Source organism: Struthio camelus, chromosome 20, assembly GCF_040807025.1.
Source record: "Struthio camelus isolate bStrCam1 chromosome 20, bStrCam1.hap1, whole genome shotgun sequence".
Taxonomy (NCBI): domain Eukaryota; kingdom Metazoa; phylum Chordata; class Aves; order Struthioniformes; family Struthionidae; genus Struthio; species Struthio camelus.
In genome coordinates, this window is record NC_090961.1 from 11,464,556 (window position 1) to 11,480,632 (window position 16,077).

The 16,077-nt window shown below is 43.8% G+C and overlaps 1 protein-coding gene across 25 annotated transcripts in view; it reads right to left on the reverse strand.

Annotated features, from left to right (window-relative positions):
- The window catches only part of EHMT1 (euchromatic histone lysine methyltransferase 1), a 128,895-nt gene that overhangs the window by 82,388 nt on the left and 30,430 nt on the right, over positions 1-16,077 (reverse strand). For 6 of the 25 annotated variants that reach the window (XM_068914337.1, XM_068914325.1, XM_068914333.1 and 3 more), the window contains exon 2: positions 2,456-2,605. The exons of 16 other annotated variants lie outside the window; for them this stretch is intronic. The gene's annotated coding sequence lies outside the window, so the exon portion shown is untranslated. Of the gene's footprint in view, positions 1-2,455; positions 2,606-15,706; positions 15,898-16,077 lie in introns of all 25 variants that reach the window. 3 more of the 25 variants (XM_068914323.1, XM_068914308.1, XM_068914313.1) reach the window with 1 other exon arrangement.

Below are 16,077 nucleotides of genomic sequence, written 5' to 3' on the forward strand. Positions count from 1 at the left end.
CACACTAGCAATTTGCTCCACACACAAATGTTTTATTGCTTTATTCTGGAATGGTCGATGGGGTGGGAATCGGCAGCATTTCAGCGCGTCACGCAAAGCCTTTAGACTGCTTTTTAGTAGTCTTCTGCCAGGAAAGCAGGCAGTAAAAATGGCTGCTTACATGCTGTCTCACTTCTGCTGCAACACTTCACCGAAACACTGGAGACCATTTCAGCTTCTGCCTACGAATCTCACGTGTTCCAACGTTTCCCTGTTCTTTGACCTCACACCTAAATTTTTCTTTTAACCATTACAAACATTCCTCCTGTAAACAAGTTCTTCATTTGAAGAGAATCAAAATTTCATGATGCTTTTATACTTCTCCCAAAATCATGAACTCGCGTATCAAATATCACAGTTGATAGCTCTACGAGCTATTCCGTTGACATTATAAATTTCTGCAAGGAACAGAAGGAGCAGATGAACTCTAAAAACAAAGCTCTCGTCTTCATGCAAATATCACAAGCTAAGAAGAGCAGAGAAATAAAGCAAGCATGGCATGTATAAAGAATTGTCTCTAAAGAGACTGCTTTTCAGCAACTGCCATAAGGTGGCAGTGGGTCTTTAAGGCTACCTTACACCTTTCACACAAGCACAATAGGAAATTATCACATGAGTGGTTTTCAGCATCTGAAACTGTTTAAGTGAAATTTCCTCATCAAGGGAGCCAGACCAGACAAGAAAACTTGGGGGCTGAAATTATTTCAAAGCCAGAATCGCGCAAGGAGGAAAAGCCAACAGGATCAATCCTGAAAAGCTATAAATGCAGCCTGCATCTGAGCCAAAGAAAACCAAAACCTTTTACTTTTGTTGCACAATTACAATACGGTTTATTTTACATAAATGCTTCTCTTTATGCATTTATCCAACCATAAACAAGCCAGCATCCATTAAAAATGTGTAAAGTTATACATCTCCAGGAGTCTGAGACTCGGAGCAGGCGTTCTGCAGGAACTGCAAAAGCAACAACAGCAAGCAAACGGGTCACCAACTTACTGCAGAGCTGACATACCAAACAGGGAAGGTAATGACTAGGTCCTGCCTCGTCTGTGATCTCACAGCTCAGAAAACGCAATGGACGTGTTGGCTATGCAAGAAATGCAGAACTGGGCAATAAATATACAAGTTACTTTGGGTTTTAAACTGACTCATCATGCAGATTGACCTAGCTAGGTAAGACAGTCATCTGGGACAGAGCAATAAAATAAAAATCTATGTTTTGCTCTTAACCAATCATACGCTGAACTGCAACCAGAGTTGTCCTAAAGAGCCAATCTACCTACTGCATGCAGGCTAAAGATAGATTGTACTCACAGACATTTCTGTTAATAAGAGATAAGCTAAACACAATAACTTCATAATATCAAAGCTGCAGTTTTCACAGTGCCCTAAATACAGCAAGCCTCTTGCCTTACCTTTACTTAAAGCCAGACTGATAGAAACGTGGACACCCAGTAACACATTTCCCATAGGGCATTAAGTCTGAAAGGGCTGAGGTTTTCTGCTGACGCCTCCCCCCCTTCTTTACACAAAGTCACATCTTCTCTACACCTCACTAATACAAACATTGACAGCCAATGTAAATGTTTTATTGGCACTTTACCATGCAGCTTGCTTGTACAACAAGTGGAGTCAATCGCCTCATGCAGCACATACCTGCTGGTGATTATACATTCCTTGGAAAAAGCTGGCAACTACACGCCAAAATCAAAAGCCCAACCTCACACAAGTTACAGATTCCTGCTCTTTCCCCCAAACCCACTTGCCAGCACATTAAACCCCACTTCCTTCCGGGTGAGACTAACATAAAAATAGCCCATCAAAAGGAACAAACATGTAGATTCCCTCCTTTCCTCGCAAATTTGGAGGACCTGATTTGGCAAGGTTTGCTTTGTTTGTAATCCTTGGAATGCAAAATAAGCCCGAAAGAGGGAGTCGGTTTGAAATTCTTTTGCCCTCCCACAATCACAGACAGATCTGGCTTCAAACTGCAAAGCAGGTCCGTGCCCTCTACGCGTTCAAATTAATAATAATTAGCGACAGAGTTACGCTGCCCACGACGGTGACATGATCACATGCCTTTCCAATATGAAGGCACAATCAAGCCAGTCCCCACAGCCTTCGCTGCCAGCCCTACCCCTGAGCCTGTTGTTGCTTTATGTCATAACCCTAACATTAGACAGGTCCTTTCTTTATATAGGTTTGCAAGTCAGCAAAGGTCAGTATTTTAAAATCCTCCACGCTGATCGGCAGGAAGCAGTTTGAAGCCATCTCATGTCAGTGGTTAACTATGCTGCTTTTGAATCAATTCCAACAGTTTGCTTCAAGAACCACTTCATCCGGTCTCCTTATTCCCGAGTCCGATTCCCTACGGAAACCCTATGGCATGTGAATGAAATTTCCAGAATTCCCCTACCTCTGGTCCTGTCTGAGGAGAGCTGCTGTTTCCTTCCAGATCCTGACTTCAGGCCTATAACTCCTTCAGCCACAAATCCATCTCACTCTATGGGTGCAGCTTCAACCCTGGAGCATGCTCAGTAAGGGCTGATCTTCAGCCATTTCAGAGCTTTAATGAAATGTAAGCATAAGGAAGTGTCATTAGCAAAAAAAAAAAAAGAAGAAGAAGAAGAAGAAGAAGAAGAAAAAAAGGTGCAGGATTCATCATGATCCAGCCAACCTTACTGTTTCCATCCCCTGTCAACAAGGTGAATCTCCCCGTGTGTGTGGAGCGCAGGCATTTTTAGTCAGCAAGCATAGCATTTTAGAACAAAAGCAAGGAAAATACTGTCTCAGGCAAGCCTTGTGCAAAAAGTAACGTTTCACAGTGACGCTCAAACCAGCACATTTTTCACTCTAGGCCTTTCACAAATCACAAGATTTTCATGGAACACCATTAATTTCTTCCCCCCCCCCCCAGCAGGCTTCAACTGATGCTTTTAGTTCACAATGCAAATAGTGCTTCCCATCCATCTTAAAGCTAAACCTACACCAATTCACCAATTTGTCCTGTGCAACCTGAAATATTATTTTGACTCAATTTGCAAGAGAGTTAAAAGCACGATGAAAGGGGGGGGAAAAGAGAAGACTAAAGTACAACACATTTCATGTTATGTTCTCCTCAGAATCTGAATTTTAAGAGGTTTGTTTTTTATGTCGTCAGCCCTGAGATTATTCTATCAGGACTTTTTTTTTTTTTCTCTTTAATACAGTAAGTGTGCTTCAGAGCAGAGTAGGTGGAGGATTTTTTTTCTCTCCAGTTTTCCAAATGACCAAATAAGCAAAGGCACACAATGCTGAAGTCCACTGGGCATTTTCACTGCCGGAGGATTACAAATATGCATGTTGCGAGTTACTCTTCATGTGGGACTTGACTGTTCCTTCAAAATATTATTTCTGTAGGGATCCCTTGCTTACAGGCTGATCCCTGCCAGTTCACAGAACTAGTCGCAGAAGTCAAGGATGAGTTGTAACAGAAGTAAAGCTTTGCAGGCCCGGGCACAAAATGGACTATTAAACCCAACAAAGTTTTAATTTATACCCTGCTCCTCATGTTGGGCACAAGCCAAACCAAACTCTGGATGTTCAAATCCGTGAATTGTCTGTGCACTATGTTGACCGATACTTGTTTCCTGTGCATTCCATGCCTAATATTTTTTTCATAACATGTATAGCGTCTGCTTCAATGCTGAAGTTTTGATTCTTCAAGGGAAGATTAAAAAGTCAAATATTTTATAAACAGAGCACTTCAGAAAGAAACAGGGTGACAGATGAGCCCTGAAAATGAATTTTTTCCTCAACTAAGCTTCCCAGGTAATCAGGAAAAAACTAAGAGACTTTCCATAAAATGCAATAAGCCAAGTTAAATTTATAATTTTCATCAGTCTACAGCACATTGACATCAGAAACACTATGCAAACAACTCATAATTTTGTTCTCTCATCTCTTCCCCGTTAAATTCATTCCAGCACTGAACATCAAAAGCTAGAGCTTTTTAGCAAATTATTTGGGATAGTAAAGCGCTGACATTCACGTTTGACTTCTGAACGGAAGGCAGCCTTTCAAGCCCAGCACGAGCAGGTTGTATTTTGCTAAAATATTTTTAGAGCACAAAACATTTGGTAAAGTGACCCAGGATAAAGCATGATAATTTGCTATAAAGAGCGTATGCTTATCTCCCCTCAGACCTTTATTTCTCCTGAAGTATTTCATCAAAACACCAGGACTCACATACTCAAGTAGCCATTTGGCCCCATGATGCCCATTCTATGGGGACATTCATTAGTGTCATCCATTTTCAGTGCAGGATGCAATTCTCTCTACACCACATTAGGCAACTCTAGGATACCATACAGCGCTTTCATTAAGTACAGATTGGTAAACCCTGCCGACAAATTCTATTCTCATCCTCTCCCTTGCCTTTAAATTGGAGGTAGTTTAAAAATAATATTCAGACCATATAATCCTGAGGCATGTCTGCTGAATCTAGCAGTGTTTGCATCTAGCACAGCTCAAGCATGTCAAGTTTGTTTCCTTGGAAACAAAGACCAATTTGCAAGCATTGCTTTCTTCCTTTTTCTTTTTTTTTCCTTTTCTTTTTAATATAACGAAGACATACCTGCAGCTCTTATTGATACAAAGGAATTAAAGCTGATTCACAGACCAGCAAGGTTCTTCAGAGAATTATTAATATATCCCACTAATGAACAATTGGCTTGCTGCACTAAGGGAAAATCACAGTCCATCAGTATGTAAAAATCCCTTTTTCCTCAATGGATGTATGCTCAAGGCATGGCATTTATAGTGCTTCCTTGGGGAGAAGCAGAAGAGGAGGAAATTAGGATTCATTTGCTTACCCTGGGCTAGGTACACTGTCTCCAGTGGATGAACAATCGAGGAGGGAAATTGTGTATTGCCCCCAAACACATAGCTCCAAAAGATACACTAGTACCACTCAAAACACACCTGCTTTCAACACAAACTGAAGAGTGAACACAAGCATAATAAAATGCAGTAACCTCTTTTAGATATGTTTTGCCAAATTTAAGACCAATTTTTTCTGGTCAAGGGCATGCATTAGGGCTTAAGTGGAAAAATCAGTCTTTCTTGCAGCCATCACTCTTCTCATAGAGCGTGCTCACATCAAAGGTCCTCATCCTCAAGGCAATGAATCCTGGAGTGATAACACACAATCGCTCTGTGCGGACAAGAAAGAGGAGGGAGGGCAAAAAGCGTCAGAGCTGAATTATCCGTAGCCTAATTTGCAAAGACAATCAGTACCTGCACCTTCCAGAGCCTTCACCTGGAATTACAAGTGCTCAGCACCTTTCGAAAATCTATTAGATAGGCAGTAAAATGGACACACGTGAGAACAGCAAATAAAATTATGCCTCCTTAAACAGGCTCACCCAGAGGCTGACTCAGCACAGAGTTAATTTCCCGATATGCTTGGACTCAAGATGGGTTGCAGTCTCTGCTTGAGAAGATTACCTTAATATCAAAGGAAGCAAGGCCTGATTCTTCTCTTGTTCATACCAGCATCACCCACTAGCAAAACAGCTGCAGTCAGTGGGGCTGCCCCAGCAGAAGCTGCTGTGAGCAAGAACGGAATCCTTCCTCCACACGCAGAGCAAAGCCTTGCGGTGCCCGGGAGAATCCCATTTTCATTACTAGAACAATCAATGTCCAGCACTAAAGCTGATGCGAATCCAGGATCCGTCAGCATCGCTGAAAATTAGGCCTTGGGTTTCAATACAGCAGATACTCCAAAGAGATTCTTAGCTTGCAAATGACACTTTAATGATAGAGCAACCTTGCTGTCCTCCTGGACGTGCTCACAGTAGAACCAATGCAGGAACCTGGAGGGCATGTTGTAAACAAAAAGCACAAAGGAACACATCCCTACAAATGTCAAGCAAAACTGCCAAGATGGTCTTGCCCTACAGCTTGAAAAATGAATCTGTTTTCAGGACATTGACTTTTCAAACGTTGATAAACAGCATTTAACAGGACTAATGCGGGTTCCCATTCCTGCTGCAATGAAGTAGTCCTTGAAACAAATCCCCTGGCCTACACTCTACAAATCTATGCATCCTCACTCCAGTAAGCAATTATAATAATTACCTAGTTTTATCCCAACCAATGTCACAGTCTTAAGAGTTTTTGACAGTGCTCTAGTCACCATGAATTCTGGGAGAAGAGCAGAAAAAAAAGAAAATCAAAAGAGCATATACTGAAATACTGAAAAAAGCATTTAAAAATCATCACGTAAAAAAGAATTAGATACATCATGACTTGCTTAGATTTTTATAAAGCTATTTATAGTAAGAGATGGAAATAGTAAACAATATTAATGTCCCCATCTTACAGGTGGAAAAACTGAGGCACGGAATAGTTAACTGCTGAAAGTTTCTGAAATGGTCTTTCACCAAATGCGTGGAGCAGAAGAATGTGATATAGGAGACCTATATTTCAAGTGATACTCTGCTGCTGATCTACTGGGTCATCTAGGGTTGGTCAGAATGGCGAACATTCAAAGAATGTGTTGGGACAGCCAGCCTGAGACATCTCAACGTTGAATCTTCAGTGAACTTTGAGCATTTCACGCTCCCTTGGAAATCTCTTCATTATTCAAAAATATAAAATAAGTGAAACACATCAACATAAACAACAATTTTATTGGCATTTGGTCCATAATATTCCCTCTAACTAATGTTTTTTTGGAGGGGAGAGGAAATGTTTATCCAAAACAGCAAACTTCTAGTCTCTGAAATGCTTTTTATGCTCATTGTCCAACAAGTCTTGAAGCAGGAGAACGTCATGTGGGTGAATTTGTGACATCAGGACACAATCCAGGCGGCTACCAAAGCTCAGTCAGATCTAATTTGATCAACAGGATCAAGAAATTCAGGGGAGTTGCTTCCTAGAAGATTTCTGTTGGATAGCACAGGTACATGTCAATGCATGTGAAGAAAAAACAATGAGCTCTGTTACCTTTTTTTAATAGGTATAGGAATTAAACACCTGACAAACACTTACGTGACAATACTGTAACGAAACAAAAGCAAAAGCGGAAATTTTAGTGAGATTACACTACTTATTAACAAATTTAACTATTGCTTCCCTTCCCTTTCTTTCCCTCCCTACCCTGTCGGGCACTCTAGCCCGTTGCTTGCAAGTATCCAAGGAAAAGCCTCCGCCTTGGGCCCCATGTATTTCTGAAGATTTCTGAACATAGATTTAAACTTGGGAAGATCATCAAGGGATTTATTTTAATGCCCACATAACTAAACCCTCCTATCCGAGCTATGCTGACAAAGACTTGCTTTATTACAGAGGACAAATGCAAGGATGGCAGTAAAACCTCGAGTCTAAGAATGATGAGCTCAATTCTGATCCCGACCCAAAGGAAAGCTTGTAGAACAACAAATTTCAAACCACGAGTCACTGATTGTGGGTGGTCAGTTCAGTGTTTTTCAAACCTGCTAAGAACCTTCATCCTCGAGTGACCCTACAGGGCAAGGCAGGAATAGTCAAGCACCCCAGAAAATCAAGCACCAGCTTCACATCAAAAATCAAACCACGCCATCAAAAAATGACTTCCCTCAAATGCTCCCACCTTTTTTTCCTGTGCATAATACCAGATTACTTGCCTCACAAGGAGACTTAATTTTGTTAACATTTTAAACTGAAGGTGTCAAAATAGAGCAAAAAAAACACTAGAAAACCACAAAACATTGCAGTAATGTTACGAGCTCTCAGACATCTGAACTAGAGAAAAGTAGGAAAGATGAGCATTTTCAAACGTCTGCAACCCAGCACAACAGTCACTGTCGTTCTTTGCTTTCTCTTGGCCACAGAGGCCAAAATCTGTTTTGGCAGCACAGCAGGGGCAGGCAAAAGCAGTCTACTGGGGAGGCTGTTACACGCTGCAAAAGACTATGCGTACTATTTTTATTATGCAAGGGAGGGGAAAGAGCAGGGCTTCACCCTTCCAGTGCTGTGTATGGAGGGGCTCAGCCCTCCTCCGGGCGATGATCTCTACCAGAGCTCAAGTCCCGAATTCGAGCCCGCACCGAAAGCAGAGCTGACCTCGGGAAACTTCCCTTCCTGTCTCTGGCAGCGTGAACAGCAGAGAAAAAGCAGGCGGAAGTGCTGCCATTCTGGTTTAGTAACACCACACAAAAGGGTGACAGCGGGGAGGGGGGGGGAGGGAAAAAAAAGCAAGCACAGGCAAGAGGGAAAAAAAATCGTGAGGCTTACAGGAAGCCCGAGTTCAGCCTTCAGCAGCAGCTTGCTCGCTCTCAGGCTTCAATTAAACAAACTCAAGGACTGCCTAAGTCAGCTTCCTTTCCTCGAGCAGTTTTGCAAGGCATTTGCTTAGTAGCTGAAAGCGCTGGAGTTTCACATGAAACTTATTAGTAGCTGGAGCATCCCTGTCGCTGACTTCAAAAATCAGAACCAGGGCACCTCTCACAAAGTCTGCTTATTCCCGTGTGCCTTTGATTAATTACTCCTGCTGCGTTCAGGGAACCGAATTTAGGCATCGTTTCCACCCTGCAAGTGAAGAAAGAGCAGCCGGCTGGGCAGAATATGGCCCACCGAGAGGATGTTCAGGATTCCCTTCCAGTCAGCAAGAGACAATATACGACCCAGACACATCTCCAGCGGAGGGAGGCGTTTTGTACGGCGTTGCCATGGCACATTCATTAAACCTCGTGCAGGCTGCGTGATCATCTTTCCCCAGACGGGTTAGAGTCAAGCTAAGTGCTGGGAGATCACCTGGCATAACATTATTTAGCTTTTTTTTTAATCGCATCCTGGGTGTGCTCAGCACTTGCTAGAGAGCAAGCATTGACAAGGCAACCGCAACCCCGGTCCGGCAAAGCACCTTGTAGCCTCAGCTACAGAGCTTGCTCCCGACACCTGCGCTCCCCATAATAGTCCCTACTGAAACGCGTGGAACTACTTCAAACTAAACGTTCCCTTGTCTAGCCCTCGCAAAACATTGGTTCAAAGTGAACACCCCTTGTAGGAAGCACAGCAAGGTCCCGCAAAAAAGGACTCTTCACAGCCAGTTCGGAGCTCTATCAAAGCCCAGGAGCTTCCTCAGATATGTCTGTCCCCAGTCTTCCCTTTGCCAAATCCGGTGCAAGGTCTCTGCAGGCATCTGCTATGAACACAAAGGCCTCTAAACCTTGACTGCCGGTAGAGGACATTCTCACACTAACGGGAAGGATTGCTAAGTGGCCTTTTTCCCCCCCTTTTCTCTCCCTTTAAGAAAGGGGGGGAAGGCCCATTCAGATCATCGTAACTACATTAGCTCAGATGGCTATAATGGGAAATCCCTTGGGAACTGCCATTATCACAATAATATTTTTGATATTCCCCTTTCCTGACATGCCTCATATGTTGGTGTGAAACCTGCAAGGGTGAATATTTACAGGTCAATACACTGACACGCCTGGAGCACCAATATTTTTTTTCTAGGTCCAACTTTAGAAGGAGCAGTGTAAAGGATCAGCCTTAAAGCAACTCAAGACGCCTGTCAATTCAAACAGCATCGAACACTCTTCTTTTTTTCTGTAGTGAATAAAGCATTGCATAAGCTCCCGTAAAGCCCTGCCTATCACATTACTAATCTAAATATAACCCATTCCCAAGGAGAGTGAATGGATGTCATGACGCAAAGTTTTATTTTGAACTGTAAAAATGCAAAAAGAGCCTTCATCCACTGCTATGTACAAACAGAAAGCAAAACAAAAAGGAAGAGAAACATAGTTCATAAATAAAAGTAGTACATAAAACCTTTGTTTATTCCTGAAAAGGTGTAATTCATATACACCAGTCTGTAAAGAAATGCTAACACCACGTGTTCAAAAAGCAAAACTGACTTAGCAGCGAGGGATGCTGGTAAATGGGACATTCTGCTCAGATCCGAACACAGGAGGGCAGACACAAAGTGCACATAAAGCAACTGCGCCCAGTAATTGGGGGGGGGGGTTCTTTTCCCTTTAATTTTACCCCTTTCTTATATCGCATTTCTGATCCCTGTAGCACTGCCTTGCACTCATCTATTAAGCTTCGGCTTCAGGAGTCTCTCACTCTGCTTGAGAAGAAAGAAGGGTGCTGCCATCATATTGCTTATAAAAGCCACATCCCAATGGATCATTTGCACAGCTACATTACAAGAAGATTGTTAGAGAATTAAGGTTAACTCAGCCTGTATCTCACTATAAAAATTCACCAAATGTTTTGTCAGATATACTTAATGCACTTCCAGAGGTGGAAGCCAAACTTCTTGGTAAGCAGCAAAGTCCACCACGTGACGCTCTCTGGCAGCCACTCATAACTTGCAATGTCTATCAGTGGTATGCTTCATTTCTTTCGCTCCATGCAACAGGTTATTAAATGGAGGATCTATCTTCACTGCAAAAGCAGATACGCATTTATATTAAAGCAGCTAGCTGAAGACTGGTTACGTGAAGGTTGAAATGGTATTACCTTGCCTCTGCTAGAATTGTATCCTAAAACAGCCAGTTAAAGTAAATACAGGACAAAACACCAAATTGACTTAAACTAGCTATTGACGTCAAAAAAGCCTATGCTTTGTCTTCACCGGGCTGCGATGCTGAAATAGTCATCTATCTTGATGCAAACATAGCACTTTCAGCATTGTGGCCAGAGTAAGATTGTAACACAACCATAATAACATAGATGTATTATTGCTGTACCTTGGGAAACATGACTCACACAAGTTCTTCATCTGTTTGCCAGGCATAGCCGTGCTTCATTTTCTTTACATTTAACCGTTCACAGGTTTTGCTGGAGACCATCAAAAGCAGAACACTTCTCAGCCTGGTAGATGGTCGCCTTTTCTATTCTCTCTTAGAGGATGGGAATCAGAGAGCCTCTGAGGAGCTCCAGAGGAGAAGGGAACAGTCATTGACACAGTTCATCACTGTATCAATATTCAGGGTTTTCTGTGTTTTTTTAAAATCACTTTTTAAATCACTGGCATAAAGGACAATTAAAGCAAATGTTCTGCAACCTGCTACAGAGATAACAATCAGCACTTGCCTCTGAAGCTCTCCGGGGTTTTGCCATCTTCACCTGTTCTCCGTCTTCCTGTCTACACACACTCAGCTGTCTGTCCTTTAGCCTTGCTTTGGGATCACTGCTTTTTCTACCAGTAATTGTTGATGTGCACGCATACACAACTCCTTGTGTTTCAGAGCTGCATCGTCCACATTGTTTTTTCTCTTCTGGTTTGAACTCTCTTCCCCTGTTTGTATTTCTTGTACTTGTATTTTCTTTCTCCTCCATTTCTAATTTATTCTTTCCATCACACTTCTCTCCTCCTAATCCTTTCTTCCTATTCTCCTGGGGCAGGTGTTAAAACAAAGATCCGACTGCTCACCTTCAAGGCGTAGGCAGCAATGAGACTTGGCTGCTTTATTTTGCAGATGCTGCCCTCCAAAAGAGAGTGAGCCTACATGGAAACAAACCAAAAAGAAAAAACCTCTGCCAAGATCCCTGCTCTAGTCTCAAAACCCACCAAATTCACTCCAAAAAACATACACACACTCTACTGACCCAATGGATAGGAAGTCACTGTTTCCACAGGAATGGTTTCTGGCATCCTATTGCCACGTAACAATAAACCTAAATACCTAAATACTCTTCCCCATTCATGCTCCACCAATGAAAAATAATAACGCGTGTATCCCCAAACACGTATGGCATGCATTCACGCATGTGGGATTACAAGGAAGAGTGTTCTTGTTCCTCTATCTTTTATTTAAGGTTTTTCTACAGTCTTGGCCTACTTCTTCCTGCCTGGATAAGGATCCTGCAGTCTTAGAGGCATATCAGTCCCTGTCCAAAAATTAAGTTTTTAAACAGGAAAAAGTGTTAAACAGTTATTAGTGCAGTGAAATTATGAACCTGCTACAACAATGAAGAGAAACATCCCTTTGCAATTAAAACTGATGGGCGAAACAAGGTTTGGAGCTGAAGTCTCCCCATCACACAAAATAGTGCACTGGAAGCACTGGGCACCTAGTAAATTGTCTAGATCCTGCAACAAGGTTACAGTTTTGCAATTTCATGCTTTTTAGCCAAGGGCTCAAGCAATATCAGATACCCGTTTCTTCGCTACAAAGCTCATCATCTGGAGATTCATGGTAATGAGGACTCTACCGTTAAATCAAGCCTCCTGGTGTTCATATTTACTCAGAAATAAGTGAAGGTCACTTAGGTGAAGAAGGCCTCCGCAAGGCATCTGCCTTCAGCCTTACCTTGTTACTCTGGGGAAGAGGGTCTCTGCGCAGACACAACAGTCTAACACAATAGTCAGAGGACGAGCATGTCTGCAAGCCTCTCCCCTGGGTAGCGCAGCCTTGATTCTGCAAGCTTCAGGGCACTCTGGTCCAAATTAGTAGCACATTTTAAACATACTGGTACTCCTGCTTAACTAAACTAAGCGCCTGCCTGAAGAAGCCAATTTGTGCTATGAAGCCTCTACAGCAAACCTGGCCAAGCCAAGAAAGGGACAACTGGATCAGCATTTGGAGCCAGCCATCGGAGCTCCTCCGCAGGACCTCGTTGGGGCTGCCCAGCACGGCAGGAAATCCCAGGTCCTATCTTCTCCTTCCCTGCTAAGACCTCAGCAAGGTTCAGTGGCCAGAGCCCACAAACCAGTGATGTGTGGGGCATGGAGGAAGAGCAAGGACGAAGGAGCATCAGTGATGGGCGCTCGCAGAACCCGGCCTTGCTCTAACCCTAAGAGGCGAGCAGAGCCTCACACCCCAAGGGGCAGAACATTTCGCAGTCATCAGAACTAGCCAGAGGAGGGCCGACGCTCACTTTTCTTTCTCTTCCGAACCTGGATCTCTGCCTCCCTGCCCCGTTCGCTTTTGCAGAGGTCGTTCACAGCGACGACCTCCGTTACGTTATTTTTACTTGCTTTCTTCCATCACGAATCATTAACAATCCCACGTTTTCCTCATGTGGTTGATTATCAAATTAAAATAATAAAAGGAAATTGCGCCGAAGCTTCACTTGTAAAAAATCCAAACTATCCCACAGAAAAGTACATACCTTCTTTTTTTTTTTTTTTTCCTTTTTAGCAGAAAAAGTAAAGCACGGTTGAATTTGGAGCCTACCGACCTTCTACACTGCCCTTTTTATGTCTGACAACAAAGAGGCGTGAACGCTATAAAGGCAGAGACAGGTACTGGCAACATGATCCCATTTATTACTTTTCAGCTAGCTGCTTATTTTCTTATTTTAATACAACAGAAGCTGCAACACATACAAAGCCCCCAAAACAAAAGACTATTAAATATACACATACTATTTATATATATATAAATATTTATGCCTGACTACCCTCATTTTTAAACTTAAACAATGAAGACGACAAAAAAAATATAGACTAACTTTTAAAACGTGTGCCCCAAATCCCATCACAAATCCCGCCCAGCAGTAGTATTTTCTACCGACTCTACGTTACGAACGGGTCCCGGGGCACCGCGGATCGCGGGCTGCACCTCACGGCTCTCTTCGCCTACCCGCGTCGACGCTCAGAGCGGCGAAGCCCTTCCCCGGCGCTGCCGCGCTTCCAGCGCCGGAAGGAGCTGTCTGGCCACACGGCGGGTAACGGGGGTGAAGAATAAACATACGCGCAGAAAGACTTAAGCGCCTTTGCCACCCCGGGGCCTTACCGGCTCTGAAGGGAGAGCAGCTTCCCGAGAGCAGCGGCGCGCAGCCAGCGCCCTCGCCGCGGCTCCTCCCGCTGCCCCCGCGGGGAGCGCCGAGGGCCCACGCCGCCGGAGCCGTCGGCGCGGCAGATAAACCAGCCCGGAGACAACCCACCCATACGTGCTGCCAAGCCGCGTAGCTGGAGAAGCGTTTCGTCCGAGGCAACCCTTAGGAAACCCCAGCGGACTACAGAACCTCTTACGGGGAGCCGGCCGTGCTGCGTAGCCCCGTTCGGGCTGGCTTTTAAGACTCCCAGGGAGGATTTGCGAGGGCTACGGCGGCGCGTCCTCGAGCCGGGCGCCGGGGCGGGCGGCGAGGAGCGCGCTCAAGGGGCGCAGGGGCCTGGCAGCGCGGCGCGGGAGCGGAGAGGGAGCGAGCGAGCGTTTCCGCGCGGGCTCCAGGAGAGCGCGGAGGGTTTTCGCCGCTCCCCATCATTTTGTGGGCTAAAATTAAAAAAAAAAAAAAAATTACTCTTCGAGCAATTAAAATGTGCAAACATTTCGCTTGGTGTTCCGACTGCCACATTTAATATTTCAAACAACATCCAGGCCAATATTGTTGCTTAATTTAACATAACTGGATCCTGAATGCATTTCTAACAGATTAAACCACAGAAATATCCACATGTTTTAATGAGGATTTGGCACTCTTCAGAGCCAAACAGATTTTAGCAATATTTTTGGACTACAGATTCTTTCAGAGGAAATGAAAGCCCACTGGTAATGTATCTGCATTCCCTACATTTCAGGCCTTTTTGGATTTAAGTGCAAATTAAAAAACCCAAATATTTAGTGCCATTAGAATTCTAGCAACATCTGGACCATTTTCTTTGCCTCGTAAAGGACTGCAGCCAGCTTTTGCCCAGGCTCAGGCCATGTTGCTCATGCAGAATGGCTCCTTTTACATTTGCATGCTTCAATCAGATCCTGTAGTTTCTATGCCAACAAGCATTTGTAATTCTTTAAAAAAGCACATTTGGAAGCGGGGGTAGAAGGGATGTTTGAAACCTGATAAAGATTTTGGTTTGGGGGCAAATTTTTTGTTTTCCTCCCCTGTCTAGACCCTAGATTCCCTATTTTTTCTGAGCCGGAGAAACCTCAAAAAAGGCCCAGCAGCCATGGTCTCGGCCATTTCAACATTTTCACCTACTTCCAAACGCAGCAGAGGCTCAGTAAAAGGAAAGGGAAGTTTGTTCAGTCATCTGACATGTAAAAACACAGACACACACACACACACACACCCCCATCCACAAATATATCCATATATTACTCCAGCTCTGTCTCCCAAAAAAGAATCAATAACAAATGTCTATCAGTGAATTTTCAGATAATAGCTCAGTGGGGAAAGAAAGGAATTCGCAGTGCTGAAAAGTGAGCCTTCCAGATATAAGCCAGGCCTACTGCAATAAGCTAGTGAAGGCCATGCAGACGTCAGCGGCCCCCTGCCTACTTCAGCCCACAGGGCCTATGCAGGTTCCCAAACCTAAAGTAAAAGCGCCCAGAGACAAGCAGCTACTGCCAAAATATCACTCAAAAATCACAGCCGTTTTGGTTTTTAACCAGATTTTGCAAGCAACACCCCTCCTTTCTCCCCACCCCTAATCCCAGACCTTGCAGATGGCTCTCATTTTATAGCTAACACTTAGGCTCAGAACTGTGACGATATAGGTGCAGGGAGACAAAGAAAACCACAAACAGGAAAAAGCAAAATAAAACATTCAAACACTTTTACCGTTCTTACAAAAGTATGGGGAAAGATCTATTTCTGTACATAAAAGTAGTCTACTAGATGCAAGGTCATTGCGAATTCCTCTTTCACCTGAAGTTCACAAGTGGGACCTGGCAATGCCTTTGGAGCTACATATCGTAACTCAGGAATGCCGGGAGTTCATTAGGAAAGTACTCACTAGAAAAAAACACTCGGGCTGGACCACTTAGCCAGAAGGAGTGTTGGAACAGGTTGTTCCCACCAAAACGCAGAACTTGCAGGGGTGTTTCTCGAGGGCGTTGCTCACCAAGAGGAGCTCAGTAGACAGCACAGGCAAGTTGGTCTGCATCTACGTTTACCTCCTTCGGATAATTTTCCTGCCCATGAGCTCTGAAGGATGAAAGACCAGATTATACAGCCATACGTACATCACTCCACGCTCCTTTATAGGAGCACCGTTAATGACATAAGGGATCTACTAGTGCCTTCAGTCCATCTCCTATGCCTAAGTAATACAGAATCATTTGACAAGCTGAAAGGGGAGAGGAAGGAAAGCCTGTTAATGTTCAT